The 25,996-nt window shown below is 35.3% G+C and overlaps 1 long non-coding RNA gene across 1 annotated transcript; it reads right to left on the bottom strand.

Annotated features, from left to right (window-relative positions):
* Window positions 1–913: 913 nt before the first annotated feature.
* On the bottom strand, window positions 914–7,328 carry LOC120766661. The gene is made up of 3 exons (XR_005704612.1): window positions 6,309–7,328; window positions 5,815–6,047; window positions 914–1,225 (listed from the first exon to the last, which is right to left on the bottom strand). It is a non-coding gene; the product is annotated as an uncharacterized LOC120766661 (long non-coding RNA).
* Between the last annotated feature and the right edge of the window lie 18,668 nt (window positions 7,329–25,996).

The raw sequence follows: 25,996 nt of genomic DNA, 5'->3' as shown, positions 1-25,996 counted from the left end.
TTTTAGACCACTATCGCCAATGTCATTATCAAACGATTTTATTTCTGAGAAATATTTAATAGAATATTTTTATGTGAAATACCATCATACGTTTAATATATGGTAAAACATAAGAAAATTAAACAACGGCTTATTATTGCATATTTATCAGGCAAGTTAGAAAACGGGAAAGTTGACATTTAGTTAGCGTGATTTATTTGGGCTAAACATGCACATGAATTCATCCGCGCCTCTTTCATCACTTGTTGACTGAGTACAACTCGGCGAATGCGTGACACAGAACAATTAATTACGAAATAGATTGCTGAATAAATATTGACAAGGAAGCATATGCTTCAATAATCACTCTGCGATGACTTGACTTTCTTTTTCTCTTCCCTGTGTATGTGTGTTTTCATCTGATTTAAATATTTTTAATCTTTCGTGGGTAATAATTCCGTATACTTAAAATGAAGTAAGTAGTGGTTATTTTATGGTAATACGCAGAGTTTATAACATAATTTGTTTTGTAACTACTATGCAAAAACATAGCAGGTCATTTTTTGCTGATACAAACTTTGAAATCTTAAATGCCCAAATTAAACAAAATACCAAATAGTATAAATGTACATTTTTTATTTATAAATTTAACAGTTCAATATTTCAATAGTGTAAATGAATTATTATATTAATATAAAAAAATATAATAAAGACCTTATACAATATAAAAACAATTTTTTTAATTCTAAACTAATAGTAGCAATAAAAGCTTACCACTATTTGACATTATTTTTTTCATATCAAAATTTAGAAATATTTTAGGAATATATTTATATCAAATATCATAGAAGTTAAAATCACCTTCAATGCGATGTTTCTTAAAACTACTTAAAATCTATATGGAAGATCAAAATGTAAAAAAAAGTAGTTTTAAGAAGTTTAAGCAAATAAAATAATTTAGGAATACATTGATTAGTCTCAATAGAGAACAATCAATCCTGTCACTATTAATGTATTTAAAAAATTTGATGATTGTCAATTGATAGATTGCAAATAAATATATATTAAAAAAAAACATGCGAAGCGAACCAACAGCTTAAAGTACTTCGGAGTGCCTCAATACCGTGAATATCTAACATGTCGATGATGATGTAAGCCGGCTATTATAAGGCAGTGATAAATTCGGAACAGTTAATTTGCTTATTCGAAATCTAATTCGTAATTTATATCGAGTAGTATAGTAATTCTGAAATAGAAAATAATATACTTTGTATGATGGATACATTATTGTTTCAATGATAGTAGTACATTCTTAGGAAATCTTTCACTAGTGCAACCTTCACTCATGCAGCTACTTTTAAACTTGGGATAGTCATGGAATATGAATTGTTAACACTAAAGAGGTTGGAAAACGCCTACTTTTTTAAAGCACAGGTAGTTTTCATTGCTGTACCTCTGCACCAAACTTAAATTTATAAATCTTTTGATGTCGTTACTGGTCGTGTTGAAATACTCTTCTTCGTGTTGAAATACACAACGTTATATTTATATCGATTAGTTTAAAATATTTCGAAAAATCTTTGGGCCCTGGTAAAGCTCGTCACAAACAAAAAATCAAACCTCTCATTTTAGTGTACTAGAGATCATAATGAACATCGAACTTACTAAAGTGACGGGATATACATATGTTCATTAAGATATCCGAACTTTATCATACAAGTAAACAGGACTTTTTGAATCTAATAATTTTTTTTCATTGAGTTATAAAATTCATAAGAAATAAAAAATTTTCCCAAAAATAATCAAACTTTAACTGTTAATATCTGTTAAACGTTTGGGCTTACGAAAAAATCATAATAGACCTTTTTAGTAGAGCATTTAATTTCCTACAAAATCTAAGGAACAAGATATTTTTTCAAGTAGTTGGAAGCGAGATATAAATTTTACTATCTGATAATAAGAAAAAATAGAAAACTGTATGTAGGAGGACCTTCCCTTTACAATAAAAACTCATGTTTGGAGAGGTTTTCTTGGAGGTGTCTAGGAACCTATTTTTCCGAGTACCAAACGAAAAAAAAAATATTTTTTTGTATCACCCTAATTTATATATATTAAATATTATATATAATATATAACAATTATCATTTCTCTTAACGCGTTTATGATCCGATGAACCCGTGCATGAGTACCACAAAGTCATATTGTTGCGCCTGTTTAGGGTTCAGCGCCGACCGTAACGCACAAGCACAACCGGAACAATCGCTTAAAGCCGTAACAGCATCTTTTGAGGAAAAATTTCAATTTATTGCTAAGAAAATTCTATCACATGCACTCTGCAGTGTGACAACTGATGAATCTTTGGTGTACAAGTCCTTGACTGCGCTGCCACTTATGTCGGTGCATCAGTAGCGAGTGCTTGCTTCTGTAGGTGACGGCTCGGCCATTAATTCAAGATGTCGCTTTACGGTTGCTTTGGGCTAGTCTGTGCGCAACAGCGTTTTCCGCCCAATTGCAATAAATTAACCAGCCATTGCATACATCTGCTTAAGTGAGAGCAGGCATGCGATAATGTGTTTGGGTGTTTGTTTTCTGTAAACTGACATGCCCATGCGGCGGAGTGCCATCGCGAATCCTTTACTCCTTTTTAAGTTTATTCCATCATCTGCGGCACGTAATGCACTTAAACAAATTCTATTAAATTTGTGGCTGTGCATAAATATCACAACCACAACCAGAATACCGGTGATGGATTGAAATACGCTGCTGCGCCCAATTACCCAAAAGGTAATATTCAACCCAAGCACTCACTGATACATATAACATCTGAGGATTAGTTCCCGGCAATTACCGTAACACGAATTTATGAATCTCTCATAATACAATACCAATGCACTAATTCTCCTCACTCGGATGTTATAATGCTTATCGAATTTAGTCCACCTGAGTCTTCCCCCTTTGTGTTTTACTCAAAAAACTCTTGAGATATATAGCTAATTTTTGTGAAGCTTACGACATTTAATCTTCCCAAAGTGCAAGCATTCTAAACAACTGATTTTCACGTATTAAATGCTGGGTAAAACAACTATATAAAATAAGAAGTGAACTTTAAACTCGTTCGGTAATACAATAAAAACAATTAGAGATTCCGTGGTAATAATACATGAGAACAAAGCACTGATAAATTTAATGTATACATATATCTCCTAAGACACTAAAGCTACAACTACCAGATTTGCTTAGAACAAATATTATACAAACTTCTACCGAGAGTGTGAAAATGGATGAAATTGTAAGATAATCCCGGTCTCTCGTCACATATCGGTGCTATTAAAAACTATTAAATGCGTAATAAACTAATAACTAAATACATCAGAGACATTAAACTTTATCTCCGAGATGGTATGAGAGCCAGTGTAAAAATTAGACGATGGGTGTGACGATTGGTGGAGTTCAATATTTCAGGAATCGCCCGCCCGTTTCGACGAAATTTGGTATTTGGCATTCCGTTAACATTTTTATATTACTCTAGTACATGGTACTTCCATGGCCTTAATTATTGCAAGTTTTAAGACTACGAAATGTTCGGTATTACTCGAACTTGGTTTTTCCTTACTTCCTTTCATAAACAACCATTCCATCAACCTAAATTGACAGTTTGCTGGAATCATCGGTCCGTACTTCTTTCGAAATGAAACTGGTGACACCATCACGGGGCTACGTGTCACACAGCACGTGCAACATCCGAACTATTGCGAGAAAAGTTTGGGGATTCGATTATTTTAAGAAATTGTGACATTGAATGGACTCCAAGAAGTTGTGCTTTTATACCATTAGACTACCTCTTGTGAGGCTATTTAATGTCATTGGTTTTTAGCAACAAACCAGACTCTCTTCAAGCTTCAGAAGCCAATATTGAACATGCTATTCATGACATACGGCTTAATTTAAAGTAAAAAATACTCGAAAATTGGGTCATTTGAGTGATGTTATATTCAGAACTTAATTGTATCTATTGTACTTTACATTATGCAAAAAACATTTTTTTAAAGAAATCATATCTCTGTAACTGGAAAACCCTGTACAGAAGTGTATAAAAATATTTATGACTCTGTGTGAAATAAAAGTAATCCTTCAAACGATTTCCAACAAAAGCATCGCTTGTGCGGATGGTACGGATGGAAGAACAATCGCATAGACCGGAATGAGCGCATATACCAATAGCTTCAAGTAAATATATTGTATAAAACTTTACTGGAGTTAAACAATAGTCCCTTTGTACGCAAGATAAAACTTTCATTTCAAATTCTTCATATTGAGCCCTCAGTATTAGCAAAAACTTAGTTAATTGATATTTTGTGTGTGAGGTGGTGGTGATAACTAAAACGAGCAGAAAGAGAAAAAATAAAACAAAGTGACAAATTGTAACCTATTCAGTCAGCAAATTAAAGTTTAAAAATCATAATAATTTCGAAATATCTCCCATCTTTCGATTGTCAAAATAAGCTTAACTCTTTTCTTCAGCATAAAATGTAGATTAGAGTGGGCTCCAAAAACTTAGCTCAGTTAAAAGAATTTCTCATCCAAATGAGCAAAGTTTACTATTTTGCATAAAGGTTGAGATTTACGCTTTTTACTCGGGAAGCCTTTCTTCTCAGCTTGCCTACTCTGCGATCACCTTTGAGCCCCAAAGTTCAATGCGGACTTGTGAATAAGTGACCGTCGTCGAAATGATGGGCAGTAGGTATACATACATATGTATGTATATAATACGTAAGAATCATAAAAACGATATTACAAACGAGGAAATTAAAAGAGCAAAAGAAAACAAGTTAGAGTTGAGTACATTCTTTCCAAAATTTACAGCGACCCTTAGATTAGTACTTGGGTTGTTAAGAAATATATTTTTATCATATGTAAGCGTCCGATTTATTGCTTTGGGATTTGCGATTTTGTCGACATGTAAGTTTATTACAGAGCTAATGAAATATATAATTGGTTGGGCATTTGAAAAATTGCTTGGCTGTTTATATTTACATTCGCAAGGGAGGAAACTGAAAGCAAATATTGCCGAATAGAAGAAATTTTCCATATTATAACTTTTGTTGAAACATGTACATATCTCTACATTAGAGAAAACCTATTTCTGGCTAGTTTTTCAACTTCAAAAATATAAGCGGATAATCAATTTGCCTTTAGATTTCTTTTTGAACTGAAGAGTTATCGAGCTATCTCAAATTAATATTCACTACGCGTATAATTTTGAAAATGTAGCAAATATGTAAGGTTTGTTAACAGTAAGGAAACATTTTTGTAATATCTCGTCATAAGTATTAATAACGTCTCTTCCAGTCCATATTGGGACTATTATAGGTTTTTGTCAAATCAAATAATTATAGAGATGTCTTTTCCAATAGGAGATTTTGTATAAACTGAAAAATTAAGGCGGTCTAAAAATACTCAGCCTTAAAACGAAAACTGATATTTGTGGCTAAATGGTGAATTATATCCAATCATAATCTTCGTTCAGATCGACATTCTTGTCTCAGCCGACTTCTTTAATACATCCGAAAATAAAATTTTCCGGAGTTCTTCAAAATATCCTCCAAGGCGACGATAATCTCCTTATTTGACACAAATGAGATTGTACTACATAATAGTAAATTTTTTCTTGTAATACTGAGGCACTCGAGCGATGACTCTAAGTACTTATCGGACCGTTATCGTAAGTAAATAAATGTAAGTAATTCAAATAAAAAGTATGTATGTGAAATTTGCTTCCGTTTTAGTGCCAACACGTGTTCAAACAATTACGCTAATATAATGCATATAATCTACCTTCCTTTATAGGCCACCTACTCTCAAATATTCCTGTTGCGAATGATTCGCAGAACCATCATTCGGCCTAGCATACAATTCGGGTACCATCCTTCAATTCGACTTCGCCGGTTGTAAAGAAGAGCAGCATGGGGCATGAAATCGCAATTGAGGTTATTCAAATGAACACGGCAATGCCCAGATTGCCCCGCTTACTCAGGCGTGATTCCAACGGCTTCATAATAGCAACATGTCTGAAAAGATGTGAACGTTAGAGAATATACTTGTAAGAGAGGGAGACGTAGATAGGTACAGTGAGTGTTTTAGTGGCAAAATGTTGACACGCAGAGTGCCGACCTTGCATGTTTATATACAAGTATTTGTATGTATACAATGGAGAGGTGAAATATTTAATTTTATTTGCGTCAGACTTTAGCGTTACTGCTGCAACACTTTGCTATAATTTATTAACTCATTAGTAGTATTAGTATAAACACCGAAACGCTTATGCTCACCGAAAGGCCAGTCGTTTTCCAACATGCAGACACTCAATTGGACGTCGCATTGAGACTCGATACCATGGTATCCGCTATGGAAAGATTCACTGTGGTCAAAAGATTATTGAGTTAATTAGAGTTTTAAATAACTCATTAGAGAGCGTCAGTAAATATTTTGGAATAATTTGCAGGGACATTTTTTTGTAATTAATATTAATTTAATATTTATTTACATTTAGCCATCTTTCTTGCATTGTTTAATGGTGTTTCCGTTATAATTTTTACATCCTTGTTAGCTCCTGGCATCCCAATTTTTGGGATAAATAAATTTACATGACTACAAGATGATTTAAACTAGACAGCATTTTTCTGAAATTTAATGCGTTTTTAATATTTCTATGATAAAGTTATATAGCTCTATATTTGAAACTACTGTAAGTCCGCTAAGTAAGCGAAAGGACGGCCAACTGACTAACTAGTACCTTTAAAACTACAATGGGCGTACTTTGCTCATATTTGGCTGAAATTTCATTATAGCCGTAGAGACCCTAGTCTAGCAAACTCTAACTTGAGTAAAAATTGAGATATTGTAACTAAACACTAACGCGGCCACAAAACGCCATTATACCAACATTTATGTTATGGAACTTAACTTAGCACTAAATTAGGATAAACAAGTAAGGAAGGGCTAAGTTTGGGTGCAGCCGAACATTTTATACTCGTGCAACTTGACATCCAATCAATATTATACTATATATACATATGTATACTGTATAAAATTCCTATACTGACAAACACATAAGGTTTGTTAGAAAAACGAAAACCATTATATGTATTATGTGGAAGTTGGGGTAGTATCGACCAGATTTTATCTACTTTTTCCATTACCACATACTATTAACATATCACTTACTAAAAAAACTGATTATATGAAGTAAAGTGAGTCGGATGTTCGAAAATCCTGATATTACTTATATGGGAGCTAGGACAAGTTTCCACCGAATTGTATCCATTTTAGGCACAAAGATTATTAAGATATTTAACATATTGGCCGATATATGCGGAACAAACCCCGAAGTTCGAAAATCTTTATATTAGCAGTTTTTGTTGGATTTGAACAACTTTTAGTCATAAGGTGGCAGATACTAACGGCATTATTCGTGCAAAATTTAATCCCGTTATATTAATTGCATCTTGATTTGTGTACTGGAAACTGAACGAATCAAGTGGGATTCAAAATTGTGCTATATGGGAAGTAGGCGTGGTTTAAGTCGGATTTCGCTCATTTTCCACAACGTGACATAAGCATATTCCCGTCCTGCTGTATGGTGCAGAGTCGTGGACGATGTCAACAACGGATGAGTCGACGTTGCGAGTTTTCGAGAGAAAAGTTCTGCGAAAGATTTATGGTCCTTTGCGTGTTAGCCACGGCGAATACCGCATTCGATGGAACGATGAGCTGTACGAGATATACGACGACATCGACATAGTTCAGCGAATTAAAGACAGCAGCTACGCTGGCTTAGGTCATGTTGTCCGGATGGATGAAAACACTCCAGCTCTGAAAATATTCGACGCAGTACCCGCCGGGGGAAGCAGAGGAAGAGGAAGACCTCCACTCCGTTGGAAGGACCAAGTGGAGAAGGACCTGGCTTCGCTTGGAATATCCGATTGGCGCCACGTAGCGAAAAGAAGAAACGACTGGCGCGCTGTTGTTAACTCGGCTATAATCGCTTAAGCGGTTTCTACGCCAATTAAGAAGAAGAAAACATAAGCATATAAAAAGAATGCCAAGTACCAAAGCCCCTATAAAGCCTTATCATACCATCTCGGCGGCAAATTTTACGTTTCTGGTGTATTCAGTTTTTAATCTATTGCGCTTGTAGGCGTTCTTGAAATATTCGTGCTGGTCGAATTTTATTGTTGTAGCTTTAGCAGCTTAGAAGATATGTACAAGAAATTTATTTGAGGGCGTGTCCCGCCCACTTTTTCACACACGCACATGTGCCCCTTGCTACTGCGATCCCCTGTGCTAAATTAGGGTTTATATTTTAATTTAGTTCTTAGTTATGGCAGTTTATAAGTGAGAGGAGTGGCAGTGGTCCGATTACGCCCTTCGTAGATGGGTTTTTTTTTTGTACTAAGGAACCTGTCTACAAAATTTCATCACGATATCTCGCTTTTTACTCAAGTTACAGTTGCACGGACGGACGGACGGATAGACAGTCGCCCAGATTTCAACTTTTTTCGTCATCCTGATAATTTATATATATATACATAACCCTATGCCTATCTCGATTAGTTTTAGGTGATAGGTACAACCGTTAATTTTCAAGAGTATAAAAATCTGCAATTTGGCACGGTGGGTATGTTCCCGCCCTCTAATGCATTTATCTCCTAGACGACTGACGGTTCAAATGCCAAGTTCCTCTAGCGTAAATACTATAAGAACTCTTAGTGGCATTGTGAAAATAATAAAATCGGATGATAACCCCGCTCACATCACGGTTCTGTTAAAAACTACTTAGAGCGCGATAAATCAATAGCGAATACGCCAGAGAAATAATAAAATCGGATGATAACCCCGCTCACATTACGGTTCTGTTAAAAACTACTTAGGGCGCGATAAATCAATAGCGAATACGCCAGAGACCTTAAATTTTATGTGAGCCGGTGTGAAAATTGGACGATGGGCGTGCCACCGCCTACTTTGTCGTAAAATCACATATATATCTCGAGACCTGCCGGATCAATTTCAACCAATTTTAGTACGTGCCATTCCTCTGACTTTTTTATTTTGCTTTGCACGAGTAGTGCCTTTGAAGTGTGTCATCTTATGGCCAAATAGAACCCAACTGACTGAAAATGTGTACCTAGTACTTATAATTGACTTTTTACCGAAAATATCAGTCAATATGCGAGATATCTAATTGAAATTCAGAGATATTCCTTTCCTGATAGTAGTATGTATGTGGGTTACAAATGGTTTATTCTGGTCAATAATTCCCTTAGCCACCATTTACCATATGTGAGTGATCTTAATAACATTTAAAAAGAGTGTTTTTCTTATAACGGTGCATCTTTGTGCTTAGAATGAATGGGTGAATACTCGCCTATACCCCATATAACTAATAAGCCTTTTGTATATGAAGGTACGTCCATGGCCTTAATCCTTGCAAGTTGCAAGTACCTTTCAGGTTATACCCGAACGGCAGAAAAAAAGGGCGTCCGCACTTGGTTCGAACTAATTCAGCCATTAAAACTTTTCACGAACACACAGTAATTCACCTAGAAAAGGTCAGCAAAAATTTATAAATCGACCAGATCGACCAGTTGTCCGCATGAAAGACTACCGTCGGTCAACTGGTCTTCTTCTGAAAACGCGCTTGAAGCTAATAAGACTCATCTGATGAAAGCGGTTTCTTCAGTGGCACGCTGTCAACGACCTTGCAAGTATTCTTGTTAAAAATGGTTTACTGTCCAAGAAGTTTTTAAACAGCAAAAGGACTACGCAAAAGCTTCCAAATATGCAAACAAATTTAATTCCGAGGGTTCTAGGTGGTCACAAGCCAGCTGCTATAATGATTTGGTGGGAGTTTCATGTAAAGGTGTTCTTCTCTCTTCACTCCTGTGAAAAATGGCTTAAAAATCTTTTGCCCCAGTGAATCAGCAGGCGGTAAAATAGGAAGGTAAAGTATTTAAGCAATATTTTCTTTGATGGAGAGTATTAGATCCATTTTCTGCTTCAACACATAAGGCAAAAGCCATTCAGCAGTGAATTTAAAGCAATATTCCTGGTTTCACAACTGCAAATGATTGTTTGCTTGGAAGTCCAGCTTTGAATACACTGGACTGCAGTTTGAGGTCAAAGTTGACCTTTTCGAATAAAAAAAAATTTTAAATATTTTTATAACACCCCGAACTTGTAACAGAACTTATGGCAGGAAGATTGTTTAAGAGTACCTGTAATTGCTGTCGACGTTCTCACTGAAAAGCATGCAATTGTTTAGTGCTAGCATAATAAACATTTTTTACACTTAAATACACAGTTAACCTTTGGTGTAATATATTTTCATACCACTTCGCATTGGATACGAAGTCAAACAGCTAACGTTACGAAGTTAACGGCCTTCGTTTTTCACTTTGAAATGTTATTAACTGCACCTCAGTTTATGCATGTTTACTGTTTACGGCAAACGCCATTCCTAGAAAAATTGATTTAGTTTGTTTTTTTTCGTTGGAAAGAAGTTTAATAAGTGTTTATCAATAATTGAAAATAAAAATCATAGAACAAATTGTAATTGAATGAGCAATAAAAAAACGGTGTTGATTCAATAAATTCGAGAAAGGATCATTTTTGTAGAGAATTTAATTTGCTACAAAACCATACCAAGGGGTTTTTTTATTTGGTATTTTAAATTATAACCAAAAAATGAATGAAAAAAAAATTTTTTTGACGAAAATTCTTATTTTTGCGAGCGCTAACTGAAAAATGAAGATAAAGGGCTCAAATTTTGACACAATTTTTTTTTCGTGACTCTCAACGAAATTTTGATATGGGACCGAAAAAAAAAATATTTTATTTATTTGGCACAGTCTAATGGATATATAAATAATCATATGCTATATGTACTTATATATGTACATATATGAACTAAAAATCAGATAAAAACTCGTGTTCGCGTATTTTATTACGTGATTAATTTATTGTTTGAATTAATTATATGTATCCACATTAACTCATCTGCGAAATCTGCGAATCATTGTCGTAACAACTAAAACGATAATTAAATTTCCTCCTGTTATTGCTGCGAATAGTATCGACCACAGGATTTGGCGCCATAACGGTAGAATGAATGACAGTCATCATCGCTGCAATAGAGAGAAGGCAAAAGCGGGCTGTAGAAAAAAATGTAAAATTGGCGCATAAAAAAATGAAAAATTAGACGTTGACATGGCAAATTATCCATAATTTATCCGTTCTGAAAAGCATGCGGTTATATAAACGCACGTTGATATTGTTTAAGGCTGTTGAATCGCCAATACGCGATTATATATTAGATATAGTAAAGTGGAATTCAATATTTGCATTCAATTAAAGGTTTTATTTATTTTTGGTTGTGATCAAATATATATATTTTTGTTTGAAAGCTGGTTGTCATTCTGTTTTTTTTAATTTAATTGTTGAAAACTGTGTACACGAAAGAGCTAAGGCTTCCCTACATACGCACATCATTCTAATCGGGAAAAATTGGAGTAAGACACACTAAATCTAAATACCACCAGCTAATAAAATTGATTGTTCCAGCTTCGCTCCGATATGATAGCGATAAAGGGCATCACATTCGTTTCGTATATTGGCCTGAGCGCCACGCCAATATTCAATATCATTTAGCTACCTTCATTTGTTGCGACCACTGTCTGCGTTAGCTACGGTTGACATCGACGGAATTTGATTGACACATCTTTTTGCGCAATTATTATCTTATACAAAGCATCCAGAAATTTTAATAAAACGCAAATGTTTATTTTTTCGCCTTCAAAGTAATCCCCATCAGATGTAATACACTTGTGCCATCGATTTTTCCAGTCATCGAAACACTTTTCATAAGCACTTTTGAGAACGCCTTTCAGAAAAAATCACATAGAGCGAAATCTGGGGAATACTGTGTTTGATCGATGGTATTCATATTTTGGATTTAAATTCTGTCACAATTGTGGCTCGATGCGATCCAGCCGATTACGACTTATGTTTTTCACGCAAACGCCTCAATACAGCCAAAGAGAACCCCTTATTTCCCTAAAAATCCAGCTTTATCGAGACGATTCGAGCAAGACCGCGGTAATAATAAAATAATTCGAACGGACTCTCGAGAGATATTGAGCTCCCTTGTCATCTCTCTAACACTTGTCTGATGATTTTCAAGCAACATATTCTTCATTTTAACATCTGTTGAAGAGGTCGAAGGTCGCCAAGAACAAGGTATGTCTTCAACGATCTCTCGACCGTCTTTGAAGGCTTTGTAGCATTCGTAGGGTTACGTTTTTGATAAAACTGAATCACCGTATGCCTTCCCCAACATTCGCAAAGATTCCGCAAACGAAATTTTGTTAGAAATACAAAAATTGAAACAAATTTTTTGCTAGAAACTACCGAGGTATACGAGTACCAACTCAAGCAGTTGCTGCAAACAAACCGAATTAGTTTAATAAATTAGTAAGTAAGCACAGTCCTACCAACTTATTAAAATACATTGTTTTGAAATATCATTAAGCCGGGAAATTTAAATTACATTTTCCTTTTACTTTTTTATCACAATGTGTAACCAAGTTTCACTTCAATAATTTTGTTGTAAAAATGAATTAACATGTAACTGATATGTATCAATAGCATTTTCACCTTACATGTGATATTTTATGCATGTGAATAATGCAATAGCTTCAAAAATTATATATATGTATTTAGGTATTTAGAAATTGATTCCATGTAATTGTACTGTAAATTTGTGCATAAACAATCTGAATCTGACTGAATACAACATATGTGATTAAACACCTTCTAAAAGAACACAAACGCTATTGCATTTGCAAAGTATATGAAATTTCGACCTCTTAAAGCATTGTTTTGCTATTTAAGCTTAAGTAAAATGAAAACACAAAAATGCAAAAATATTGGTGATAAAATCTAGGCAAACATATGGCACACCGTAAACCAGACAGTCTGGCAGGCATGTAACGTGTAAAAATAAATGCACGGTGTTGATTTAATAGCAATTAATTATTCACTACGAAATTGATTAAATGATTTTTGGCGGAAGATAAGTTGTATGACGCATGTGAAAAGAAATTCATTCGATGTTTGAAATTTGCAGTGGTTTTATTTTGACTGTTAAAAGTTGTCAGGGATGGAATCCACAGATTGGTGGATCTGAATAATAAAGTGTATTTTGAATCATAAAATTGTGTTTTTCTTATCAAACGACAAAACTTATTGAACTACTATACTATTTTACTTACATAGCATATTTATAACCCTGCAGGGTATATTAAGTTTGGCACAAATTTTGTATCACCGAAAGGAAATGCTAGATAACTTATTATACCGTGTGTCTGTCCGTTCGTCCTAGTGTAGATATACTAACTATGTATTCTCTTGGTTTTTGAGATAGCAATCTGAAAATTTTCATCTGTACTTTTCTCACAAGGAAGCAGCACATTTGTCAGATCTCTATAGCATATAGCTGTCATACGAGCTGAACGATCGGAATAAAGTGATGGAAAACTTTTCCATTCGACGAGATATCTTAACAAAATTTGGCATTGGTTGTTATCTAAGACAATGGTGTAATCTCCACAGAAATTGTGTAGGTCGGATCACTATACTCGTAGCATATACCATAGCTGCCATATAAGCTGAATGAATGAAATCGAAAAATGTGGCGTGAAATCAAAAATGTTACATTTGCAGGAAACGGGTTTACTTTCGGTTTTGTTGTGGCAAACCAGAGCTAAATCAAATAAATTCACTCACATTTATTTTTAGGTTTGTTTAAGAATATTTATTGATATTTTTGGTATTTGTGTTTATCTTCCCCACCCTCACTCCTGGTGCAAAGTGTTTTGCATTTTACTGCCTCTGTCATTTTGTTTACCCTTCGTAAACTTTCATATTTCAAAGTCTTTGCTTTGTCTAATTTGCATAGGACTGTTTTCTTTCCCCTTCTATATTGCATGTATTTGAAGCTTTATTTAAGTAAATAACGCGATTAACTAGATTCCATAGAGCCGTTGTTATCCATCATATATTATTTTTTCGATTTAGCGAGCAATTATGGTATAAGGTGTACTCAAGTCTCATAAAATTATATTCATAACCGTCCAATGGAAGCTGGAAATCTTCAGTACTCAGTAATCACTAAAATACTTTAGTAGATTAATGTTCTTTTATCATCAGCAAATACAAATTGTAATTAATTTTAAATTCAGCAGCTGTTTGTGGAATCTTTTATCTATCAAGAGTTGCTGGATAAGATTGCGAGCACCGTCTAATTAGTATTTGCTCTACAAAACTAAAGCGAAAATTTTGAAAAAACATATACTCGATCCAGGCTTTTTCTAACTTCTTTAATCCCTCTGAAAAATACGTCGGCCAGACAAGACCACCTTAGAAGCTATTACTGATATTCGACTCAAATTTCTGATATTTCAGATAGTTTATATAGATCACAACTTCTGATTATCAAAAAACGGTTAACTTTAACACCCGCGCTGATTGATAAGTCTTCCTTCGTCTTCTTCGGACTAGTTTATCGAATGAAGTCAACAGTTTCAACTGTTTCTTCGTTCTGTGGACACACCTGCTTCCGAACGTGGTCAACAAAAAACAAAAAAAAAAGTTTTGTTAGAATGCTGAATACTTAACAAAATGCCTTGGTAATTAAGAAAGGTTTTTTCATGTACGCCAACATAAATTTTATTATTTGAATGCAGAAAAGTTATTTGAAATGGCTACTCGGTGGTTACTCCTAGCTGTTATAAAAGCTGTTAATAAAAAGGTTTAATTAGACGTCATGTCATACTCAAGTACACTCGGCAACGTTTATGCAAAGTGGTATGCTCTTATTATTTATTCAAATTAAATTCATCTACATATCAGAATATAACAGTAATTTATAGTTCAGCCTTTTTGGCGATTATAGGTATATGTTTTCATAAGAGCTCACAGGCTCAAAAGCCCGACAGCTGTGAACGAAGTTTGCTATTAAGGTCGCAAGGCGTATTTAATATGTCGCTACGGGAGCCAAGACCACCACATGTCACAAAGAAATCTGGGAATGCTAGTATAGTGCAGGAGAGGTAATTATACTCTCGCCACAAAGTTGCTAAGGAGAATATTATAGTTTTGTTCACATAACGGTTGTTTGTAAGCCCTAAAACTAAAAGAGTCAGATATAGGGTTATACATACCAAAGTGATCAGGGTGACGAGTAGAGTTGAAATCCGGATGTCTGTCTGTCCGTCCGTCCGTGCAAGCTGTAACTTGAGTAAAAATTGAGATATCATGATGGAACTCGGTACACGTATTTCTTGGCTCCATAAGAAGGTTAAGTTCGAAGATGGGCAAAATCGGCCCACTGCCACGCCCACAAAATGGTGAAAACCGAAAACCTATAAAGTGTCATAACTAAGCCATAAATAAAGATATTAAAATGAAATTTGGCACAAAGGATCGAATTGGGGAGGGGCATATTTGGACGTAATTTTTTTGGAAAACTGAGCGTGGCCCCGCCCCCTACTAAGTTTTTTGTACATATCTCGGAAACTACTATAGCTATGTTCACCAAACTCTATAGAGTCGTTTCCTTCAGGCATTTCCATATACATACAGTTCAAAAATGGAAGAAATCGGATAATAACCACGCCCACCTCCCATACAAAGGTTATGTTGAAAATCACTATAAGTGCGTTAACCGACTAACAAAAAACGTCAGAAAGACAAAATTTTACGGAAGAAATAGCAGAAGGAAGCTGCACCCAGGTTTTTTTTTAAATTGAAAATGGGCGTGGCGTCGCCCACTTATGGACCAAAAACCATATCTCAGGAACTACTAATCTAATTAATTTTACAGCAAAATAAGAAAATATGTAAATGACGGATAATGAAATCTCGACTATCACTTTATCATGCGAGAGTATAAAATGTTCGTTGACACTCGAACTTAGCCCTTCCTTACTTGTTATTACCTATTTTCGACTGGATCACCTTTTAGCGAACGCACACGCACACTTTTAAAAATAGCACGCGACCCAAAATATTAATGAAATCGGCAACTACCCTGGTCTAGACTATACACCCCTAGTCTATTGATTATCGATTATTATAGTACATTTAAGCTCTTTGATTATGTATATATATCATTTAAATTGAACTAATTTTATTAAAAAGATATATTTCGGATGTGAACCAAAATCGGGTAAGGGGAAACAAATTAATTATATGACCTGTAATATATGTACCTATATTAATGAAATATCAAAAACCAGTTATTGAGACATCAAGCTAAAATACATGACATATGTACATCCTTTTCTCCCCAAGCTGCATATAATTTGGAACCACCGATTTTGGACCACTATAGTATAGCTGTATATATACCACTATATATAGTATATAGCTGTCATATAAACTAATCAATCAAAATTAAGTTATTATGAACCAAATTTGAATTACATATTAGCCAAGTCATCGACATAATCTCCACGAAAAATTGTTCAGATCGAACCACTAAAGCATAGAACTGCCATAGAAACTGACCGATATTCATTGTAGATATGTTTATGAAGTACCGTTTTGGTGTCATATGGCGTCTGACGTGACCTGTATCCGCCGTTATGTGGGGCTTGTCTAAACAACTTCCGTTGGTAAGCCACTTTTACAGTTACTGATTGACATTTTATTCATAAATCCTTATCATTTACCATTGCTCTGGTGACCGACGGTTTGTTGCATCATTGTTTAATTACGCCGACTACATCCCACCAATACAACAAGAGTGTACTATTCGAGCGCTCATGAGTATATATGTATGTATGTATATTTATGGAATAATATTACTTGTTTCATGATAAATTTTAATATGCTTACTACCTGCGCACGCTTGTATAATTAGGTATTTTAACTTTGTGCAAAACCGGTATATTTATACTTGGCATACCATATTCGGAATTGTAAAATTTTCGATCTGATATAAATAACACTGTTATCACAAATGGCCATATCTTATGTGTATTTAGATCAACTGATTTGACAGAATTCAAATTAGAAGTGGCATGAAAATACGCAGATGACTACATTTAGATGATATAATTGCCTATGAAATTTGACGCAAAAATAAGCAAAAGTTCCACTAAACTTTTCCTGTTATTTGCGTTTACTATAAAAAAATAAAATGGGGTAAGTTAGAGAACTTTCTATTTGCCAATGCAGATTACCGCCGTTATACATATGTTATATAATACACTCTCTCTCGTTTTTATTAAGATAACGCATATAAGAAACGCATTAAGGAAATTCAAATGTTTTTTATTTAGTGTGAAGCACAATTGACACAATTAACAAGTACTGAATATAACTTCATTCAAATGGCCTCCACAACTTATTCCGATGGAACGATTTCGATGAACCCAATTTTCGAGTCCTTTTCCACAAAATAAAATCATATGTCACGAATAACATGTTCAGTATTGACCTCTGAAGCTTAAATAGAGTAAGGTTTATTGCTAAATACCAAGACTACAAATAACCCCTCAAGAAGTAGTCTAATGGTGTTTATTCACAACTTTTTGAAGGCCATTCAATGTCACAATTTCTTGAAATAAGCCCCAGTCTCTTGGAAACAGATGTTGTCAAGATCAACTTCTTCCATTTCCATTGGCAGTAACAGTGTCATCAGCTTCGTTTCGAAAGAAGTACGGACCGATGATTCCACCAGACACAAATCCGCACCAAATTGTAAATTTAGCTTAATTTAAATTTACCTCGAAATTTTCAATAATTCGACGAATAGCGAGAACAGGTGGACTATCATTAAGACCATAAAATTGCATAAGCGCACGTAAAGTTGCAATTGGAGAACGATTATTTTGATAAAACTATTGAATATTTTGTTAACGTTGTTCCTGCGTAAATCTTTTAATGGTAAAATTATAAACATTACTGAAAACAATGAAAAAAAATTACAGATCATGACATATTAAATATGGCAGAACTGATACTTAGAAATCATATTATCCCTATTGAAAAACCCGGTATATTGGGCTAAGGGAATTATTGATCCAATTCAACTTATTTTTTAGTTAATATGTAGCATGATTAACGGATACTTTCTATAAAAAGTTTGTAATAATATTATTTTGGATTTGTATGCTGTAAAGAGGGAGAATCAGAAAAAATTTAAAAGTTGGTGTGGGAAGTGGGCGTAGTTGTGATCCGATTTTTACACCGTCCGATAGAAATGTCAGGTTAATGATGATGTTAAGTTAAGTACAAATTTGGTTGAAATAGTCCAGATCAAGAGATATCGAATTGCACCTAAAGGTGGCCAGTACTAGGCTCACTGTCCAACTTTGTTAATGGCTTAAATGGAGCGCTTTCATAGCATTGTGAGTGTGAAAGTAAAAGTTTTTAATGGATTTATTTAGAGGGTCGGCTTGGTATGACCCGCTTTTACCAATGCCTACCTTTTCTAAAATTTTCCAAAAACAGACCTACCTTTTGTAGTTTGAAAATGAAAATTTTTTTCATTTCGTAGTAAAATCCGACATGTATTTTGAGGTTAGAAAAAAATCCTGACGTGATGGAGCAAAACGGACTTCAGATTCGGTTTCAGCGGCCCAAAGTACATATAATACACCATGTTTGGTCAAAGGAACCTTTTATCGATTTTATTTTGTGGGCCTGTGTAATCGATGTTCTACCATAAGTAAGCAGGTTAATTTCATATTGTGAATCTTAGCTGTAACTGTGTCACAGTGTGTGTGCTGCTTAAAAGCTTTCGTTTAGTGGTATTTGGTTGGCATGACAACTTTCCGATTGCGCCCATCTGCAATACCAACCTCCTTTGAGTAGCAAGGAATATGTGTACCACATTTCATTACGATATCTCAAGTTTCAATCAAGTTATAACTTGCACGGGCAGACGCATATATCTATCTCAATTAATATTATGTATCACTGCAACAATTGTGATAGCTAACCTTATATTAATACAGTAATTAAATCTAGCTCACTTGGACCGTTAAATGATACAATACGGCACAACACAAAGAAGAATTATGTAACTTTACTTGGTTAATCTTGTTATCGTGGTTCTTAGTTAAGTTATTTTATGTAGTTTTGGTTTTGTATTTATAGCGTTCAAGGTTGTGCTTCGTGTCCTTATACCTGCATAAATATAGAAGTAGCAAAGAAACTTTAAAAAGCTTTTTGTCCCTTTAGCTCATGTTCAATTCTAAACTATATGGTTAATAATATAAAAAAATAAAGTTTTTAGTTCAGTTTGTATAGTAGCTATATGCTATAGTTAACCGATCTGACCAATTTCTTCGAAAATGTCAAATGTGTCAAATGTGAAAGTTTTCCATACAAGAACTTGATTCCGATCGTTCAGTTTATATGGCAGCTATATGTTATAGTCGTCCGATATCGGCCGTTCCGACAAATGAGCAGCTTCTTAAAGAGAAAATGACGTTTGCAAAATTTCAAAAGGATATCTTAAAAACTGAGGGACTAGTTCGTACATATACAGACGGACGGACGGACATGGTTAAATCGACTCAGCTCAAAATACTGATCATTTATATATATATTTTATAGGGTCTCCGATGCTTCTTTCTGGGTGTTACTAACATCGTGACAAACTTAATATACCCTGTTCAGGGTATAAATATCAAAGTTTGCCGTGAGTTTGCATTGTTCACGACTTAAATAAAACATTTAACTGATATTATGCTTCATTGCTCTTGGTAACAACTTTTTGATAAATGAAAAACATTTTTTTTAATAGCTCATCAATTTATTTCATTGGCCTTGAAAATAATTTAGAAGGTATCTTCACACATTGAGGGAAGTATTATGATCATCACAGGAGCAGGTCTTAATACGAATGATATCTAAAGCGCTTAAAATAAGCCAAGGCGACTTTTTGTCCCCATACCACTAGTAAGGGGCTACAATAGAATTTTTGCGGATGTAGACGCACGTATTTTGATAAAACATACTTAAAGAAACAAGCACTTGACACCAAAGAACGCATTTGAAAAAATAAATAAGTTTGTTAGTAAAAGGAATGCCAGAAGAGCACTCCTCGACATTGGCTATATAGCAGCGGTAAAAAATAAAAATCTGCATTTTCAGTATAGAATAAAACAGTTGAACTTAACTTCACTTTCTGGCATGTAGTACCTCTACAAAATTCTATGGAATAATGAGCAAACGAGAATATCTGCATATTTTTCATACCAAAAGTATATACACATACGATTTTGTGGAAAGTTGTGCCTGTCGTAAAGATGAAGTCATATCTCAACAGGATGATGACCTTAAACAAACATCCAAAATCTTGAAGTAATGGTTTGCTGAACTAAATTTCTCATTGATGTAGTGGCCAGCCCAAAGCCCTGATCTCAATCCGTTTGAGAATTTGTGGTCAACCGTCAAATGGAGATTAGGACAACATCGACCAACCCCAACGAATCTGGACGTGTTTTGGCAAGGGGTACAGCGATAATGACATAGCATTCCAAAGTAATCTATATTGAATTTGGTCGAAAGTATGCCCAAACCTTGTACAAAGTATTTTGTGTAATAAAGGGTTATGAATTAATACTAGAAATTAGCTATTTTGTGAAAGGTTGTGTAAGAGCCAAAATTGAGTACATATGAGTTGTTTTGTTTTTTTCTTAGAATTCGATATTTCATTTTTTTTATATTGTTAACCATTTACTTCGGAATTAAATATGAGCTAGAGGGATAAAAAGCTTCTTAAAAGTTGTACATACTCATTTTCGTTCCCCACTGTATATACATTTGATACATTCGTCAAATATGGACGAAAGTGTTTGTTTGATAATTTAATTTATTTTATTTTATCTACTGAAATATTTAAGCACAACACGCCCGCTAGAAAATTTAGCTCATCACAAACATTATTGGTTTGGTGATTCGAAAATATAATAAGCTGAAGTTGTGAGCCATATTTTTAAACCGAGCCTGTGCGTATATAGTAACAATGGGGAAGATTTAATAGATCCATAGGCAGATAGTGAGAAGTTCATGATATTTCCAACTACCCAGTATCCAGTTCCATATCACACTGTTATGCTTTTAAATTAATCGCTGCTGTAGCACCAATCAATTCAAAGGCTTGTCAGCTTTGCACTTGAAAATTCAGCGAGAGCCCTGAAGAACGTGTAGGCCGTGTGATTTCTTCAATCTACTGCTGGAGAAAATAATTCGAGCTGCAGAACTTAATCGAGTAGGTACAATCTTCTATGAGAGTGTACAGCTGCTGGCGTATCTGATGATATTGATATCTTTGGCCTCAAATTCCGCCCCGTGAGTATTGCTTTCTCCAGACTGGATAAGGAAGGAAAGCAAATACGTCTCTCACGTCACTGTTGACAGTCATAACTTCGAAGTCGTAGATAATTTCGTCTATCTTGGAACCAGTATTAATACCAACAACAATGCCATCTCGAAATCCAACGCAGAATAACTCTTGCCAACAGGTGCTACTTCGGACTAAGTAGGCAATTCTAAAATCTTCTCTCGACGAATAAAAACTAAGCTCTGTAAATTCCCGTCCGTTATTGCAATCGCTTCAAAAAAATAAATAATTCTATAATTTTTCGCAGTTTATATTTATATACACTCAATCCTTTTTTACGCGATTTTTGGTTCTGCCACTAATCGCATAAAAAAAAAATCGCGTAAAAATGGTTAGTTTTCCAATATTAACTAATGAATTGGTTCCGAATATAAAAAATATCGCGTATAACAAAATATACGCGCAAAAAAATATTCAAAAACATTACAATAAGTTTCAAATTTCAGACTTATGATTTATTCATTTATAACAACATAAAAAATACAAAACAAAAACCATATATAAAAGAGAAGAAAATAGAAAATAGGTAGATTTATTGAAAAATACCGTTGAATGCTGTTTAGTCACTGTCATTATCCGTAGTGGAAATTATTCTTAGCCGCTTATTTTGATGGCCGACACTGATATCACTAGAATTTGTATCAGAATCAATAGTAAGAACTATGGATTGATGTTCTGATTGACTTAGCATCTCCGACTGAGTTTGCACTATAAATTCAGTTAATTTTGTTTGAATGCTTCTCTTTGGACCCAATAAATTCCGATTTAGTTTTTTATATCTTAACATGCAGAGACTCAATTCTATTAGAAAAATTCGTGCACGTTCGGCATCAGTATCATTTGCTACAAAATAATTTTCCAATCCTGCTGCAAGTTTAAGACCAAGCAAAAAACGAAAAAAAGCAATCGCGTTAAAGTGAGAAATTCGCGTAAAAAAAGGAATTCGCGCTGCAAAAATAACCGCGTTAAAGTGAAATAGCGTAAAAAGAGATCGCGTAAAAAAAGGACTGAGTGTACTACACAAGTACATATATTTTGGTGCATTAAAATGTTTTGAAATTCTTCCTTCATATTCGGCAAATAATCACCACGAGAATTTCGCCGGACGTGGGTCAAAACAAATTACTACAATTCATGAAGCATAAAAGGGTTATACCATAAAAAATAAAAATTATGGAAAAATAAACTCTCAATTATACATATGTACATATTAATCGCACGTGTTACGGAAATAGTAAAGTTATTATGACGGTCATTTAAGTGGAAGAAAATAAAAATGAAGATATTCCGCGGACGCAGCAAAATTGTGATAAAAAGCAAGCAAATGGTTGGCATTCTGAAAAGAGCAATAACGATGGTATATCCTGTGCAAGGCAGAATATCTGCTAACATAAATCAATAGCAATAATTTGTAGCAATTACTTGTAGTGTAATTTCTAGGAAATGGACAGCCGAAAGCATTTTTTTTACGACAGGAAATTAATTGTGGGTTGCTGGAATAAAATATATAATTTCGTTAAAAACATTCGTAGTTGTCCCTGGTTGTACCGATGTTATCTAATTCAATGAAAAGAGGGTGTGCTATTGATACCTGATATTTTGTTCGGTTGAACAAATATGCTAACAATACTTGTTTTAATTATTGGGTAGTCGAAAAAGTCTTTTCGTATTTTGTCAATATGCAGTCATATATCTCCAGTGTTACCAAACACATTGTGGCATACAGTGTTGGAGAGGTGAGATTTTAGGCTTCATTTAGCCAAAGTTAAATTTGGGAAAGTTGAAAAAAAATTACAGCTGTTCAAAAATAACTTAAAATAATGAAGAAACTCGCTATAAAAATTTTGAAATTTTTGTATAAAAATGGGAAGAATGCCACACAAGCCACTAATGAAATATGTAAAGTTTACGGCGAAGACAATGATTCGGTTGCATCCGTTCTGAAAATTTTTAAATTTCGAATTTTTGAGTAATGCCTCTAGCGGTAAAATAGTAAAAAGTGGTTTGCTTATTTATTTATTAGTATAAATATAAAAGAATATAAATTGAAGTTTGATTACAAATACGAAAAGACTTTTTCAAATACCCAATATCATGGTCATCATTGACAAGCGGACATCTTTGGATTGGCAAATGGATGTATTCATTTTTTGTTGGTTTGCACTATCCATATTGTTGTTGATATGGGTCATTCGATCAGCTGGCGACATAGTTTTGTACCCGTATTCCGATCAAATAAAAATATTTTCTTTTATTTTTTAGCGACCTGAAAATTGAACGCAAAAAGTTTTGAAGTTATACATTTTTATGTAAAACGGTCTCAGCTTTCTGATAGAAATATTTTTAAAATCCAAAAAAATTTCAAAATCCAAAAAAAAAACATTTTTTTCCAACAAAACAGTTTTTTGTGCTTCTCCACCAACTATTTTTCAAAATTGACTTTTCCATTCGATTTCTTGTTCAATTTTACATAAAAATCAATGTTCAAAAATATGGGACTCTGATCCCATGAACAGGAGGATGGAGTTATGTGTAGACGTTCACGCAAGTGAGGAAAGTTCTCTGATCGCCATTCACTTGGGAGTGGCCAGAAACGATTCTGTTACACATGGCTCAAGCAGCTCACAACTTCCGGTCTTTGACCAAGTATCCTCTGGGTAGCCTAAGAACATCCGTTCGAAGGCGAACTAAAGTGAGAAGGCGACACATCCCATACATAGGGTTGTGCGCTGGGTTTGGAACCCGCCACGTAAAAAAGAACACCCCTATGAAAAGGAACAACAAGTCTCGGAAGAGTAACCCCCCTTTTGATGACGACCATGGCAAACGAAATAAGGACTATGATATCAGGGCATGCACCTGGAATGTCCGGACCCTTAATTGGGAAGGTGCCGCTGCCCAGCTGGTTGATGTCCTCGCGAAAATAAAGGCTGACATCACCGCCGTCCAAGAAATGCAATGGACGGGACAAGCACAGAGACGAGTAGGTCCTTGTGACATTCACTACAGTGGCCATATAAAGGAGCGCAAGTTTGGTGTTGGATTCGTGGTGGGAGAGAGACGCGCTTATGAGAGCTGCCCTCGCCACGATGTCAAAATCGTGCTTGGCGACTTTAACGCCAGGGTAGGCAAAGAAGGTATATTTGGCACTAGGGTCGGTAAATTCAGCCTACACGACGAAACATCCCCAAATAGGTTGAGGCTGATTGACTTCGCCGGGACCCAAAATACGGTTATCTGTGGTCCTAGATTCCAGCACAAGAAGATACATCAAGCAGTCTTCGGATCGAAAAGCCACCAACCAGATCGAACATGTTGTGATAGACGGAAGACATGTCTCCAGTGTTCTAGACGTGCGTACGCTCGGAGGTCCTAACAGCGACCACTATCTTGTTGCAGCCAAGATTCGCACCCGCCTCTGTGCAGAAAAAAACGTACGTCAACAAACACAAGGAAGGTTCGACGTCGAGAAGCTGCAATCACAACAGACAGCAGAACGAGTCTCTACTCCTGCTCTCTGAGAGCACTCGTTAAGATTTTGGTATAAAGGAAAAATGCAAAAGAACAGCTGGTACGACGAGCAGGTCTTGTCGCAGCGGAGAGAAAACAGTAGGCAGTCTGTTACGTTACGATCGACCACAACACGTGCGGGATGGGATAGATACCGAGAGTTGAAGAGGGAAGCGAGACGCATCTACAGACTGAAAAAGAAAGAGGCCGAAATACGTGAGTATGAAGAGCTTGATAAGCTGGCCGACTAAATTATGGAGGGAACACTTCTCCAGCCTGTTAAATGGCAGTGAAAGTATAATGCCAGGAGAAGGCAAACCCCATTCCCCAGTTGATGACGATGGAGCAGACGTTCCACTGCCGACCATGAAGAAGTTCGAATAGCAATTGCCCGCCTGAAGAACAACAAAGTCGCGGCGGCCGATGGGTTGCCGGCCGAGCTATTCAAACATGGCGGCGAAGAACTGATAAGGAGCATGCATCAGCTTCTTTGTAAAATATGTCGGACGAAAGCATGCCCAACGCTTGGAATTTAAGTGTGCTATGCCCAATCCATAAAAAGGGTGACCCCACAATCTGCGCCAACTACCGTGGGATTAGCCTCCTCAACATCGCATATAAGGTTCTATCGAGCGTATTGTGTGAAAGATTAAAGCCCACCGTCAACAAACTGATTGGACCTCATCAGTGTGGCTTTAGAACTGGCAAATCAACAACCGACCAGATATTCACCATGCGCCAAATCTTGGAAAAGACTGTGAAAGGAGAATCGACATACACCACCTCTTCGTCGATCTCAAAGCTGCTTTCGACAGCACGAAAAGGAGCTGCCTTTATGCCGCGATGTCTGAATTTGGTATCCCCGCAAAATTAATACGGCTGTGTAAACTGACGTTGAGCAACACGAAAAGCTCCGTCAGGATCGGGAAGGACCTCTCCGAGCCGTTCGCTACCAAACGAGGTTTCAGACAAGGCGACTCCCTTTCATGCGACTTCTTCAAACTGCTTCTGGAGAAAATAGTTCGAGCT

Source organism: Bactrocera tryoni, chromosome 1 (assembly GCF_016617805.1).
Source record: "Bactrocera tryoni isolate S06 chromosome 1, CSIRO_BtryS06_freeze2, whole genome shotgun sequence".
NCBI lineage: Eukaryota > Metazoa > Arthropoda > Insecta > Diptera > Tephritidae > Bactrocera > Bactrocera tryoni.
The sequence above is the reverse complement of the archived record's forward strand: the minus strand, read 5'-3'. Positions and strand labels throughout refer to the sequence as shown.